We start from the raw sequence: 14,783 nt of genomic DNA on the forward strand, positions 1-14,783 counted from the left end.
ATACAGCCCCTCTAAACAAAAAGTGTCTTACAATTTCTAAATCAATACATTGTTTTATGTGAATAAGTAGGCAGGGTGATTTTCACATCATTTTAAAGAAAAAACTCTAGACTACTAGATTCTGTTTAGGAAAGTCTTGTTAAAACATGTTTAGTATGGGTTTTGTGGACTTATATCAGTGACTTAAAAATTTTGCTTTTTTAAAAACCATGCATAAACAGTTTTCTCTCAAAAATACAAACATTTACATACATGTAGCTCATATTATATTTTAGCCCAGTTTGTGCTGAACGCAGTGGTATGAGACACTTGCCATTATTATGTTTTAAAGCAACTGAAAAAAGACCAAATGTCCCCGCTGAAAAAAACAGCACACCAGCAAGACCAGCATATGTTGTGTTTTGGTGCTGGTTTGCTAGTGAACACCAGCTAATCCAGCACCAAACCAGCATAATTCCCATGCTGGTTTGATGTTGTTTTTTTCAGCAGGGGTAAGAGCATGTCAGAACCTCTGACAGTGTCCCAAAATGGTCGGACCCCAGAGGGTTAATTGAGTGTTCGTTCCTGTGTTGTAGACATGTCCACCTTTGTTTAAGGCAACCAAAAGCCATTTCGACAGCCATTCTCGTTTGACTGAGTTTAAAGTTGAAGTGTCGTTGAGCATCTGTTAGTCGTCCGTTGTCAGAGTAAGGCTTTTGGGTCCAGTCCAGGAGGGGGTAGGCTTAGTATCAGCAGAGGAATGTTATATCCCTAAATAGATTTAGCTGGAACAGAGTGAAAAAAGGCACCCTCTTCTGCTTTTCTAAATAACCCTGAATTTGCAAAAACTCTAGCATCATGTAGACTTCCAGCCCAACCAAGAACCACTCTATGGGCCTTCAAAGCGGTCTATGGAAATATGTGTCCCATCAAGACACCCTATGAGACTTGGGGAAACCCTCATTTACTGTAGAAACCGTGGATAATCTGTTGAGCCTCTTCGACTGTGGATGGGAAATTAAGGTACAGTGGACGAAGATGACGACAAACAGCAGTGCAGAATTCCCTTGTAATGCTGTGCACAGTAGATCTTCCAACACCAAACCGGTGGGCTATAGTGCGGTATTCAACAAGCGTCCCTAGACACCACAGGGCAATGGCAACTCTTTTGCGCACACATACTGCTCGTCACATCGCAGTGTTGCGTTTGATTATGTGGGGCTCCAGCATTTCACAAAGACAGAGATACGAGTAGTGTGTCATGCGCAAATACAAGACATTTTCATCAACCCTGTGAAACACAAGTTACAATGTACTACTTTGTGTTTGAAATATCAAAATTTCTGCCCATATCTCCAAAGAAGAAATGCATTTTATACTGTCCAAACTGTTATATTCTATTCCCCTAACCTACCCCAATCCCTAACCCCAATGTCACAAAAACTTGTTGCCAGTCTTTAATCTATGAAAAACTAGCATTAAGTATGTTGTTTTAGCGTTTCAGTTTATGGGGACACTCTCTGTGTCCCTGTAAACCACGTTTATAGCATAATAAACATGTCATTATACACTATTCATGTCCTCGTAAACAACATAGACCAACCCACACACACACACACACACACACACACACACACACGCATACATGCATGACTGCATACAATTATTGTTGGGAAATGCACACTAAGCACCTTACCACCAAGTAGGGCTTCAGACTTATAATAATGTGCTATCAGTGCTTATACCTCAGGCTTCTCTTCAGCTGATTCTCACCCTGAAACCACTCCTAAAACTCTGGTGTATTCACAGTGATAAGCATTGATAGAGTAGATAAACAGTGGTTTAAAAAATTTCTACTAACAGTGTTTAACATGATGACTGGTGTCTCTGTCACGCACACATAATTTGTTATTACTATAAAAAAAGAAATGTTAAATTAGGGCTGCACGATTAATTGAAAAATAACCGAAACCGAAATTCAGAAATTTTAATCGACCATATTTTATCATATTGGTTATTTTCGGAGGCTACATGGCTCCGCCCCATCCAGTCAGTAGCATAGAGACACATAGAGGAGAACTCAAACACTGTGTTAACTGAGCAGATCATCTAGTGCCAAAGAAAAACGTGTGATAAAACCTACTGAATGCGCGATCGGGTTTTTACAGCAAATTTGCAATGACGCGTAAAATTTTTATGTCACCTTGTGCTCAGTGGAATCTACCGATGAGTCTATGCAGCCTGGGTAAAGTCAACACACACCTCAGAACCGCGAGAAGATGCGGACAAGCAGGTTTAATTAGACATGGCTGAGATAAGAGAGAGAGAGAAAGGGATAACTTCTAGTCTACATTAACACCAGAAACATTATAGATGAGAGTAAAGGTCTTAGACAGCACTGCCCAGTTAAGGAAAACTGAATAGAAAACAAGAAACGTGTAAAGGATACAATGTGTATTACCATGCAACTCATCTCATTATCTGGATATAACTTATTGGGTAACACTTTACAATAATGGTACATGAATAATCATGTACTAATACATCAATTAATAATCCCTTTACTATGAACTAATGATGAGTTAAGCTATGTACTAATCAATAACTAACCATAACTATGTCATGAGTCATATGAATTCATGCATGAATTACAGCCACCTTAACTACACATTAATACATGTTTGTTAGTTAATGCATTAATTAACACTTTGCGTAACCCAAATCAAACATGCTCTCTAGAAGAACGTAAATAACTTGTTTATGCAAAATGTTTAGATTTGTAATGCAAAACTGTTTACATTTGCTCCTGCAGCTGAGCTACAAACATAATTGAATGGCACTGGATTTCTTGTAATATTTACAGTTAACCTTAATCATTAAATGTACAATTATGCATTCATAATTAAAATGAGTTCCCTATCGAGAGCGGTCTCTCAACATTGCGTCCACTGACGCTATGGGTTAACTCCTCCCACTTCACCAAAACTGAAATCTTATTAAACAACGCCATTCCAGGGCACTGGCCAATCGTCGCTGACCGCGGGAAAGCGGGAGCCTATAAAAGGCGGTGTAAGAGCGACGAACATCAGAATTCTCTTCTTCACTCAAGATGAAATCAACTAGCAAGTCAATGATCTGCATTCTCTGCGCGGGACCCCTGGAGCAGCCAGACTCCCACGAGTAGTGCATCGCTTGTCTGGAATTGGCACACGCCGAGGCGGCTCTCGCAGATTCTCAGGAATAGGAGAGCCGTGGCTCGAGGTCTCGCCAGGGAGCAACCCGCTGCCGCCGCTGTGCCGCAGGCGGGTCCCCCCCCTCTGATTCTTCCCTTGCTCCCCGCCAGGATGGTAACGACGGCGGGAGCTCCTCTGGTGGCGCCCGCTCTTCGGAACCTAAGCGCTCTCCAGTGGAGTTCCACCCGGTTGTTTTCCGCCCCCCTTCTGCTTCGGACGTGGCCGTCTCGTTTGGAATTGAGGACGAGGAAGACAGCATGTCTCTTTCTGCATCGACCAGCTGTGCTGAGGCCGAGCGGGAGCGCCCGCCTCACGTGGATCTCCAGTCTGAGATGTCTAGAATTATGGAGATGGCGGCAAAAGAGCTGGACCTCAGCTGGACTTCGCCCGACGAGCCGGCGAGGAGCAAACTGGATTCATGGTTCCTCCAATCGGGCCGCCAGCAGGCCGCTCCGAGGAGGAAGACGCCTTTCTTCCCTGATGTTCACGATCAGGTCTCCAAGACATGGTCTGCACCCCAATCGGCGCGCGTCCATGCACCCGGCATGTTCTCGCAGGTAGACGGCGGGGAAGCCCACGGTTACGTGCGCATTCCCCCCGTGGAAGAGAACGTCGCGGCACACCTTTGCCCTTCCTCCGCGTCACTCGGCGCTGAGCGCGGTCTGCCGTCAAAACCGTGTCGAATGACAGCCCATCTGGCGGACAAGGCTTATGCATCATCTGGTGAGGCGGTGGCGGCGCTACACGCTATGGCCGTTTTACAAGTCTTCCAGGCGAAGATTCTGCAGTCGCTGGATGATGTCGACGCTGAGGCGGTACGCAACCTACGTGCCGCCACGGATTTTGCTCTCATGGCAACGAAGCTCTCTGCCCAGGCTATCGGAAAATCTATGGGCTTTATGGTCGTCCTTCATCGCCACCTATGGCTTACCCTAGCTGAGCTGAAGGACAACGAGCGTAAAGCCTTGCTGAATGCTCCGATTACTCCCGCCGGCCTCTTCGGTGACGCCGTGGAGTCAGTCGTTGAACGTTTTTCAGAGGCACAAAAGCGCTCACGCGTTATGAGTCAGCTGCTTCCCAGACGCTTCTCTCAGCATGAGGCGGCTAGATCGCGCTCTTCTTCAGCCCCGCGATCTGCACAACGCCCTCCTAAATCAGCTGGTAGCCCCGAGGAGGTCACGGTCGTGGCAGGAGCCCTCGACGCCGCGGCGGACAGCATTAGGCTCGCAAGCCTTCTTCCTGATGGAGAGGGCGAGAGGAGGAGATCGCTCGTGAAGGGGCAGGCGTCTACACGCCGGATTCCTCTGCCCCCCTCTGTTCCTGTGGGCGACATTCATTGTTAAATAAATACCGTTGTACATTCATTGTTCAATAAATACCGTTGTAAATACTGTTGTGAATACTGCTATGTGTATAAATGTAATAAAAACACAAACATCACCACAAAAAGAGCTTTTTCCTCCTCACAGCCATCATGTAGCGACCGAAGCCCTGCCGTCAAGCAGCGCGAGGTTGAGATATGTACAAAGTGCCTATCAGTTAAACTTGGGCGCCGCCACAGAGCCATTGAACGAGAATCAGCTTCTACGTGCCGCCTCGCCGCTGACATTTCTAGCTCCGCAAGGGTCAGGCTCGTTTGTAGAAAACACGTCACAAGCGTTTGCGTTGATCGATCTAAAGGACGCTTACTACCATATTCAGATATCCCCCCATCACAGGTGTTTTCTGAGATTTTCTCGCAATCTATTAATCAGTCACGTAGATGCATTGCTGCCCCACTTGGAAGCGTTAGGACTCAGAGTCAATGTACAGAAAAGCAAACTCATACCGAGTCAATCCATTTCTTACCTGGGAGTTCTGTTGGATTCTACACCGATGCGCGCTCATCTCTCGCAACAACGTGTAGAAACATTAACGCTGTACATTCGCCGTTTCAGAACCGGCCGGTTTGTCCTCCTCAGAGAGTTTCAAAGGCTGCTGGGTCTGATGGCGTCAGCCGCTCCAGTTTGTCACACAAATATGGCTGAAAGATCGAGTTCTGATGAATATGTGGGCTTCGGCGTTTTTGCGCATTCAGATAACACACAGCTGTGTCAGCACGCTGAGACCGTGGCGCGACCCAACCCTGTACAGTGTCGGAGCCCCACTAGGACAGGTAGCCTCTCGTATAGCTGTCACCACGGATGCGTCGAGGTCAGGCTGGGGAGCGGTATGCATGAGCACACCGGCGTCCGGTGTGTGGCCGGATCCAGTGAGCGTTTGGCACATAAACCGTCTGGAAATGAGAGCGGTAATGTTAGCGCTCAAGACATTTTGTCCGCAACTCGAGCGTCAACATGTTCTAGTACGGACGGTGGTTTCATATATGAATCGCCAGTGGGTTATTCATTCAAAAGCCCTATTCGAGCAGGCGGCCAGCCTTCTATGGGCGGACCCTCATTTACTCTCCATCAGAGCAGCACATATCCCGGGCATTCTGAACAGAGGAGCAGATATGTTATCGAGGAACGGCCTCCTCAGCGGAGAGTGGAGGCTCCATCCCGAATCGGTTCAGCTGATATGGAGCCAGTTCGGGAGGGCATCGATAGACCTGTTCGCGACCAGCGAGAACACGCACTGCCCGCTGTTTTTCTCGCTCACTCACTCCCCGCTACAAGGGGACGCGTTGACATCGCACTGGCCGGAAACCAGACTGTATGCTTTCCCTCCGATAAAACTCATACCCTTGGTGTTATGCAAAATCAGGGAGGAGAGAGCCACGGTAATTCTGGTCGCACCGGACTGGCCGAACCAGCCGTGGTATCCGAACTTGAGAGAGATGTTATTAAGCCCCCCATGGCAGATTCCCTTAAGGAGGGACTTACTGACTCAGGTGGAAGGTTCAGTATGGCACCCCAACCCAGGGCTGTGGAACCTACATGCTTGGCAGTTGAGAGGAACATAACGTTAGATAACTGTAGCGATCTCTCGCATCGGGTGGAGAACACGCTAACTAAGGCGCGAGCGCCGTCTACGAGGTGCTTGTACAATCTTAAATGGAATGTGTTTCTAAAATGGTGTCATGGTCATACTATCGTAACCTCGGTTCCCTGAGAGACGGGAACAAGACATTGCGTTACGCGCCGAGCTCGCGGCTTGCCAGCCATATTCGTTCAGTCGAGTTTCTGATGTTCGTCGCTCTTACACCGCCTTTTATAGGCTCCCGCTTTCCCGCGGTCAGCGACGATTGGCCAGTGCCCTGCAATGGCGTTGTTCAATAAGATTTCAGTTTTGGTGAAGTGGGAGGAGTTAACCCATAGCGTCAGCGGACGCAATGTCTTGTTCCCGTCTCTCAGGGAACCGAGGTTACGATAGTAACCGAGACGTTATTCCACTGCTGCCATTGATGGTGGCATGCAGCTCATCACGCAGCTCAGCTGTTGAATTGAGCTCTGGCTTTGTTGGCATTTCACTACATTAATAACTTAATCTATTATATTAATTACACTTTTTGTAAATATTCTAAGCAAGTATGGGGGGGCCTACAATTGCACAGATGAAAAGAGTGGAGGAACAATTGGAACTGATCAACTTAACGCTGAGAAACGTAACTAAACAGGAAAATTTGACGGGATTGAATGAGAAATTGTCAGCTGATATTCAGTCGCTTAAGATGTTACTGATGAAGAAAGATGAGAAAATAACTATGTTGGAGAAACGAATCAACGATCTTGAACAGCATACGAGAATGAACGACCTCATTATAACTGGTTTGGAAACAAAACACCGTACCTATGCGAGGGTCGCGGATCCTGTGGCAGGAGTCCTCGATGCTAATGCATCGGAGACAGAGACCCAATCTTTGGAACAGCAGGTTGTTTCATTCTTGGTGAGCAAAGATATTGAAGTGAAAACTTTTCTGCCTGTCACTTGCTATCGAAGAAGCGGCATTTCACGATTCCTGGGCCTCCTGCCATCATTGTGCGCTTTGTGAACCACATACACAAAGTCGCGCTGTTGAAACAAGGGGTGAAATTGAAGGGCACGAAGGTTTACCTCAATGAACACCTCACTAAGAAAAATCCTGATATTGCTAAGGAGGCTAGATTGCAGCGTTAAAATGGAAAGCTTCAGTCGACATGGACCCGGAACTGCAAAGTGTGGATAAAGACGAATGGATTACGACCAGAGGATGTGAAGATTTTGGCGATACGGGAATTAAATCAGCTGGATGAATATAAATGAATTATGTCAGCTTCTGTTTTCACTGCTGCCGATGGATTGTTCGGGTTTCTCGACTGAATGGATTAACCCTGATATGTTGGTGGAACGTGAGTTGTTTTGGTGTTATGTCGTTTTTTCAGGGTACTATCTCATTTTTTTATTATGTGTTCAATTGACTCTAGTTTCATAATAAATGACTGGATAAACGCAGCACCTGAAATAGATTCACAAACTTTGAATCCTTTTGAGCTGATCATGGACAATAACTCTGGAATTTACGAAACTTTCTTTAATCCTGACTCTAATAACATTTGTTTAAATTCTGCTAATTTGTCGTGTGAATATTATACTGAACAGCAGTTTAGTTTTTTTGTCTTGCTTGTCCCCTACACATTCTGATCAAACTTTGTTCTCCACAATTCATGTGAATGCGCGTAGCTTCCGAGAAAACTTTGATCACTTTAAAATTTTCTTATCTACCTTGTCACACTCTTTCTCAGCTCTAGCATTTACGGAAACATGGCTACATAATGACACATTACACCTCTATAATTTACCACACTATAATGCTATCCACTCCTGTAGAGAAACGAAAAGAGGAGGAGGTGTTTCTCTGTACGTGTCTGATTCATTTAATTATATTCTCCGAAAGGATTTAAGTAATGACTTCAACCTAACATTAGTAGAATCTTTATTTATTGAAATTCCCTCATGTCATTTATTTAAAGGGAAAAGCATTGTGATTGGATGCATTTACAGACCACCTGCGTCAGATATAAATACTTTCATTGATGCACTTGATTCTACCTTAGATATTATTTCTAAGGAAAATAAGCTCTGTTTGTTACACGGTGATTTCAATTTGGATATCTTACATGCTGATCATACTGCTACACATGATTTTCTTAATAGCCTGTATTCTGTAAATTTCTATCCTTTAATTACTAAACCTACCAGAGTTACTACACATTCAGCCTCTCTTATAGATAATATTTTGTTTAACTCATGTGATTATAAAGTGTCATCAGGGCTGTTATGGTGTGACAAGTCGGACCATTTTCCAGTATTTCAAATGATACATTCTGCTTCGGGAGCTGGTATTAGTAATACTGTGCATGTTAAATATCGGAAATTCACCCTTAAAAATATTGGAATATTCAAAACAGCGATTAGCTCTATCATATGGGATGAGGTTATGTTGTCGCAGGATGTTATCAAAGCTTATGATTTATTTTTGACTCTTTTTAACTCATTCACCGCCAGCCTTTTTGAAAAAAGTTGCCCACCGGCATTTTTGTGATTTTAACAAAAGTTTCACAAAATTCCTTGCAGGAAAAATTATCTTCTATAAATATATAAACATACAAATTATATCAAATTAAAGAACACACCCTCTGTTTTCAAACAAACAATAAACAAATAAACAAACAAACAAAATGGGGAAAAAAACGTTTCATTATATATTTACTTTTTCCACTTAATTTAACCACTGATATATGGATATTTCTCTTCAAAAATACAACATTTTGAGCAAAAAGCTTAAAAAATTGTGTTTTTTAAAAGGAATTTATATTAGAGATCAGACTCAGAATGACTATCAAACATAAAGGCAGTTAAAATAAATCATTAAATCTGTTTAACTTCCGTTTTTGATAAATTCGGTTTGGCGCCATCCAGTGGACAAAAGCGGTATTACACTTTCACTTTGAAATTCGTCCAGAAAGGCATATTTATTAGTTAAATATTAACTCATAATTGACAAGATAACTCGTCAAGATAACGACGAGATAACTCGTCAATGGCGGTGAATGAGTTAATACTGTTCTGGAATCAAGTTTTCCTTTGATAGCTGTGAAATCCAATGTAGCTAGAGACAAACCCTGGTTTAGCCTACCGGCGAATTGAGGAAAATATCTAGAAAGAAAAATCGGTTGTATCGTAAGTCTGTTATCAAGCCTACTCCTCATAACCTAGAAACATACAAAAGATATAGAAATCAATTCACAAGCTTAATTAAGGCGACAAAAAAAAAGTTTTATGCTGACCAGTTTAATCGAGTCTCTAATGACATTAAATCAACTTGGAATATTATAAATAAGATTCTAAGACGTAATAGGAAAGCTGTTTCTGCACCCACAGAGATGAGGGATTATGATAGGTGTCTATTAGACCCTATTGACATAGCTGACGGATTTAATAATTTCTTTACCAAAATTGGTTCTGATTTGGCAAAAAAATATCCAGAAAACTGATATTGATCCATGTAGTTTAATAAATGGACGGTACTCTCCCCTCCCAAATTTTGATCCCCCAACTATGCAAGAGGTTCGGGATATTATATTTTCTCTAAAGAACTCAGCCCCTGGCCACGATGGTATTAAGAGTATTCTCCTTAAGGAGACTATTGATTATATTATTCAACCTCTTACTTATGTAATATCTTTGTCATTTCAAACCGGTATTATTCCCCAAGCTCTTAAAATTGCGAAAGTTATTCCTATTTTTAAATCAGGTGATACAAAGGTGTTTAGTAATTATCATCCCATATCCATTCTTCCCTGTATTTCCAAAATATTTGAGAAACTTGTTTATATATAATGTTATTAATAATTAAATGTTTATTCAATCGTTCATAAACATCAATATGGGTTTCGGAAAAAATATTCAACAGAACATGCATTAATTCAGCTTGTAAATTATATATCTAATGCCCTTAATAATAAAAAATTTGCTCTTGGTGTTTTCCTTGATTTGAGCAAGGCTTTTGACACGGTTTCTCATGATATTTTGATTTCTAAGCTTAATAGATATGGAGTGGAGGGTACTGCCTTAGTTTGGTTCCGTAATTACCTTATTAACAGAGAACAATTTGTTTCTTTAATTATTTTTTTTATCATTGCATGTAAGTGGAGTGGAACTCTGTATAAACCCAATTGGGTTTCGTTCCCCTCCATGTACTGTATCCTATGTGATATTTGTGCAGAACAATAAACTAAAACTAAACTAAAACTAAAGAGTGACAGAAGCTATTCTTTATCAATTTAAATCAGTGTTAGCCTACAGATAATGGTTATTGTGTGAACTGGCTTGTCTTATTATCAAAATGCACATACAGTATCTGTCTTGTGTACTTGTTCTTCTTTTAAGCCATTATTGCCCCTTCCAAATGCCTGCACAAATTTCTCCTCTGCTCCTCTCCTTTACAAACCACCAAACATTTGGATTTAGATTAGCTGAATATGTATAGAATGTGTACTTGATAACTTTTTAACAATGTACCCCTCCAAGAAATGTCATTACCTACACAATAAGACAGTAACAAATCATTAATTCATGTTAGTTTATTATAAGTTAATGATGAGTTATGATTAGGTCATGACTTTACTTTAAGGGGCACATCATTAATACTTAACAAATCATGAATTTATGTTAGTTTCTCAGTTTGCTGCGGCGGAGGGAGAAAGTGTTTGATGGGTGGGTCTCTAAAAATCTGCATGCCAAATTAACAGATCGTTTTTTTAACTTAATTGGGAGAATAAAATGACTCTGTTCTGTCAATTCAAGTTCAAATGACGTTATTCAATCTAACCGTATTATAATGGCTAAAACAGAAGGCTACATCCTCCGGAGGTCGGATATACAGGCTGCATAGGTCATTAAGCCTGGTTAATTTCAGTTAAATGAGCATTACATTCGCAAGGCATAAGCATATTACAACAATTTACGATTAAAAGTTAACTATTTAAGCATTTATTTAGCTAAACGCCCGTGGCTTACCTACTGGTTCTGAAACATAGAGGACCCAGAAGCAAAAAATTCAACACTGCTTTATTGAAAATCAACTTAAACAGTACAGTCGGGCCGTCGAGTCCCGATCTACCAACAGCGAGATAACATCAGTGTTACTGGTGCACACCGTTTTTATTTACGAGGCTTTTCTTAACCACAGTGATCCACGTGTTACTCCACACGAATCTGCTACTGAGTGCACCCTAATTTGCGCGCTTTGTTCAAACCCGCCCCTTCTGCTCTAGATAACAGCAGCGATTGGTGGATGGAAAGCAAGACATTACCGTAATAAACCATATAAAGTCAAAAAAGCATTATAGGAGCAATTCAAATTTTTTTATATCCCCAATGGTTGGAGAGTTACGGTCGAATCAAAGCGCTTTCCATGAATATGATTGGTTGGGCAAGTTGTCAATCCACCCGTAGATCCGCCACTGGCTGAACACTGATCCTGATGCAATGAGAAAAATGAAATAAATACTGTTTAAAATAACATCAAGATAATATCGCCAAGGATCTCATTTTAATGGGTATCACAAATAAACTGGTATGATTTGGCGGTTTGATGGTCTCTATATGAACACTATACATTTGGCATTGTGACTTTGAATAACGCGTTTGTCATTTCTGAGGACTGGTCAGAGTGATTTAAACTGGAATATTTTGACAGCGCAAAAAGCAGCAGACTACGGAGCCCCAACGAGCGCACAGCCTGTTAGGCTCTAAAGCAGAGGTCTCCAACCTTTTGTGAGCAAGGGCTACCACAATGGATAAAACAATCTGGAGGGCTACTTTTTGATATTGCCTACTTAAAACCTTTTTGTTTACTTGTTAATTTTATTTTATTTTATTTTACTTGTTGATGTTTTAGTATTGTTTAAAAAATAAACCAGGCCAAACTAATACAAAAAATCTGTAATGAATAAATATTACAATTGAGACAATTAATAGAATGTGCTTTGGCGGGCACCTCACAGACGTTGTTGGAGACCGCTGCTCTAAAGTTTACATTCACCTTTCTTTTGATTTTGCATCAACATTGACAAGCACCTAAGCAAAAAAGGGAACAATTATTTTACATAATAAAATATGTTAACAACCTTCTATCTTGGTATTGTGAGCATAATGCATTTAAAAAAAATATTGTGCATTTAAAATTATTAGTTTAACATTTTATGCATCTTTATTTGACCTCAAAGCATCAGATCCTGTGGAACCATTGTTCTAAAGCATGTTTGATTTTGGTTACCCAAAGTGTTAATTAATGCATTAACTAACAAACATGTATTAATGTGTAGTTAAGGAGGCGGTTATTCATGCATGAATTTATATGACTCATGACATAGTTATGGTTAGTTATTGATTAGTACATTGTCAAGAACAGGGACGGATGAAACCAAAAGCAGACGATGTTGAGGGGTGAACAGAAAACACTTTAATATTAACAAAACAAAAAGCCCTCGAGGGGGCAAACAACAGTAAACAGGATATAATTACAAAACACACACTTAACACACACTTGACTAAATACTGGCAGAAACACTAGACGACAAGAGTACTAACAAAACGAATGAGCACAGGACAAGAAACACAAGGGCATTAAATAAGGTAGTAAATCAAGAGGGAAACAGGTGCAAGGGATCAAACAATCAAACCAATGAGAACGACAAGGGAGCGGGGTAAAAGAGACAGGACAAGGAAAACACGTGGCCAGCTATCAACAAACCATGGCCACGTGTTCCCACACAGAACATGATACTGTCAGAACCCTGTTAATCTAAACTAGACAGTAAAACAAGAGACCAATCTGACAGGGTCCTGACATACATAGCTTAACTCATCATTAGTTCATAGTAAAGTGATTATTAATTTATGTATTAGTACATGATTATTCATGTACCATTATTGTAAAGTGTTACCACTTATTGTATATGTATGTATCTTATGGCTAGAGTCATGTGGGTTGTCAGAATTTTTGGTTCATAAGTTCCTATTCTCAAAAGTTTCATCACAATAACATGTGCAGCAACTGCATATGATTGAGTCTATTTAGTATTTTTCGGTAATGCAGTTATTTTTTTTTTTGGGGGGGGGGGGGTGAATAATTGCATTGCAGGCTGATTTAAGGTGTGCCCTAAATTTTCTGCTTGTGGCCCTAAAATTTTCAGTCAGGGGGTACAACTCCTAATAACAAAAAAGTTAGTTTGGAGCCCTGAATTACTAGACTTAAAAAAATTATGTTATTTATTTTCTACTTTTAAGGAAACTTGCAGTATACAGTAAACTAAAATGTGACTGTTTTCATTTCAAGCAATGTGTGCTTTGATTTCAGTTGAAGTCAAAATGTTCAATAAATAACCTTAACAACTAATATTTTCCTCTTCACTTAATTCCTTTAAAATCACAAAGATAACAACAAATGCCCTTTCAATAGAAAAATATATCCCACCTTTAATATCTGAGCATATTTAAAATACAAACCTTGCCAGTGAACTATGAGGCAAAAAAAAATAATAATCGTTCATTAATCGTAACCGATGTCAAATGTTAAATTAACAGAGGTTTTGATTTTAGGTCAAATCATTCAGCCTTATTTTACATGTAACAATGATTGGTCAAGAATTTGCAAAACATATATCCATCTTTTACATTGTCAATTGAGCTAAAAAAAAACTCTGAATTTATGCCATCTACAGTAGTACAAGAAATGACTAAGCTAGTTTAGAAGGGAATTTCTCTTTACGGAACATTTGTCTTTTCAATAAAAAAAAAATTCCAGTTGGTTGTGTTTTCCCTTTACTGAAACATGTTGTTTCATTCAGGTGTTCAGTCTTTATGATTGTAAATAACGACACTGATCTAGACCTCCGGCTAAACTTCTGTGTAGACAATTTTGATTATGTGGTGTTTGCCACCACGGATAAAATTAAGTGTTTTGGGAAAGTAGGTCCACATTTGGTCCACAGGAGGAGGAAAACTGTGCAGCTGACACGAATGGCGACGAAGACAAAGGTGAGTCAAGCTGTAAAACCAGTGTAGGAATTGGCATAGAAGCTATAAGGGATAGGGACAGCAGGCCTAGTGAAATAAAAAGTTTAAAGAGCAGATATTGCAATATCTTATAGTACATACATGTTATTAAAACGTGAACTAATGCATTGTGAGTCTTATAAATTGCTTACATACCTCACCAATTTTTCACTGTCTGGGAAACGCTCGGATTTAGTTCCTGTCTCCGCCTCCCAAAATGTCTAGCGTTCTCGGATTGGTCAGATGACCTACTCAACTATTATTGGTCAACTGGGTTCAGCGTGTGTTTGAAAGGTTACGCCCCTGACTACGCGTGGGTTTTCCGGGTCTGACTGAGATTCACACAGGCATGAACATAAACAAGTGTTATATTTCTCTATAAACGATGGTGTCTGTACTGCCTTACCACTTCGAGCTCAATCCAGAGAGTTCAGACGGCCGTTACGATATAAACGATGTCCGCCAATGAACGCGATTGGATATAACTTCTTTAGGTGTCTTTTACTCTGCCAAAATGCTAAACGAACACAAAAATGTGTTGCAAAGACA

The sequence above is a fragment of the Misgurnus anguillicaudatus genome, chromosome 24, assembly GCF_027580225.2.
Source record: "Misgurnus anguillicaudatus chromosome 24, ASM2758022v2, whole genome shotgun sequence".
Taxonomy (NCBI): domain Eukaryota; kingdom Metazoa; phylum Chordata; class Actinopteri; order Cypriniformes; family Cobitidae; genus Misgurnus; species Misgurnus anguillicaudatus.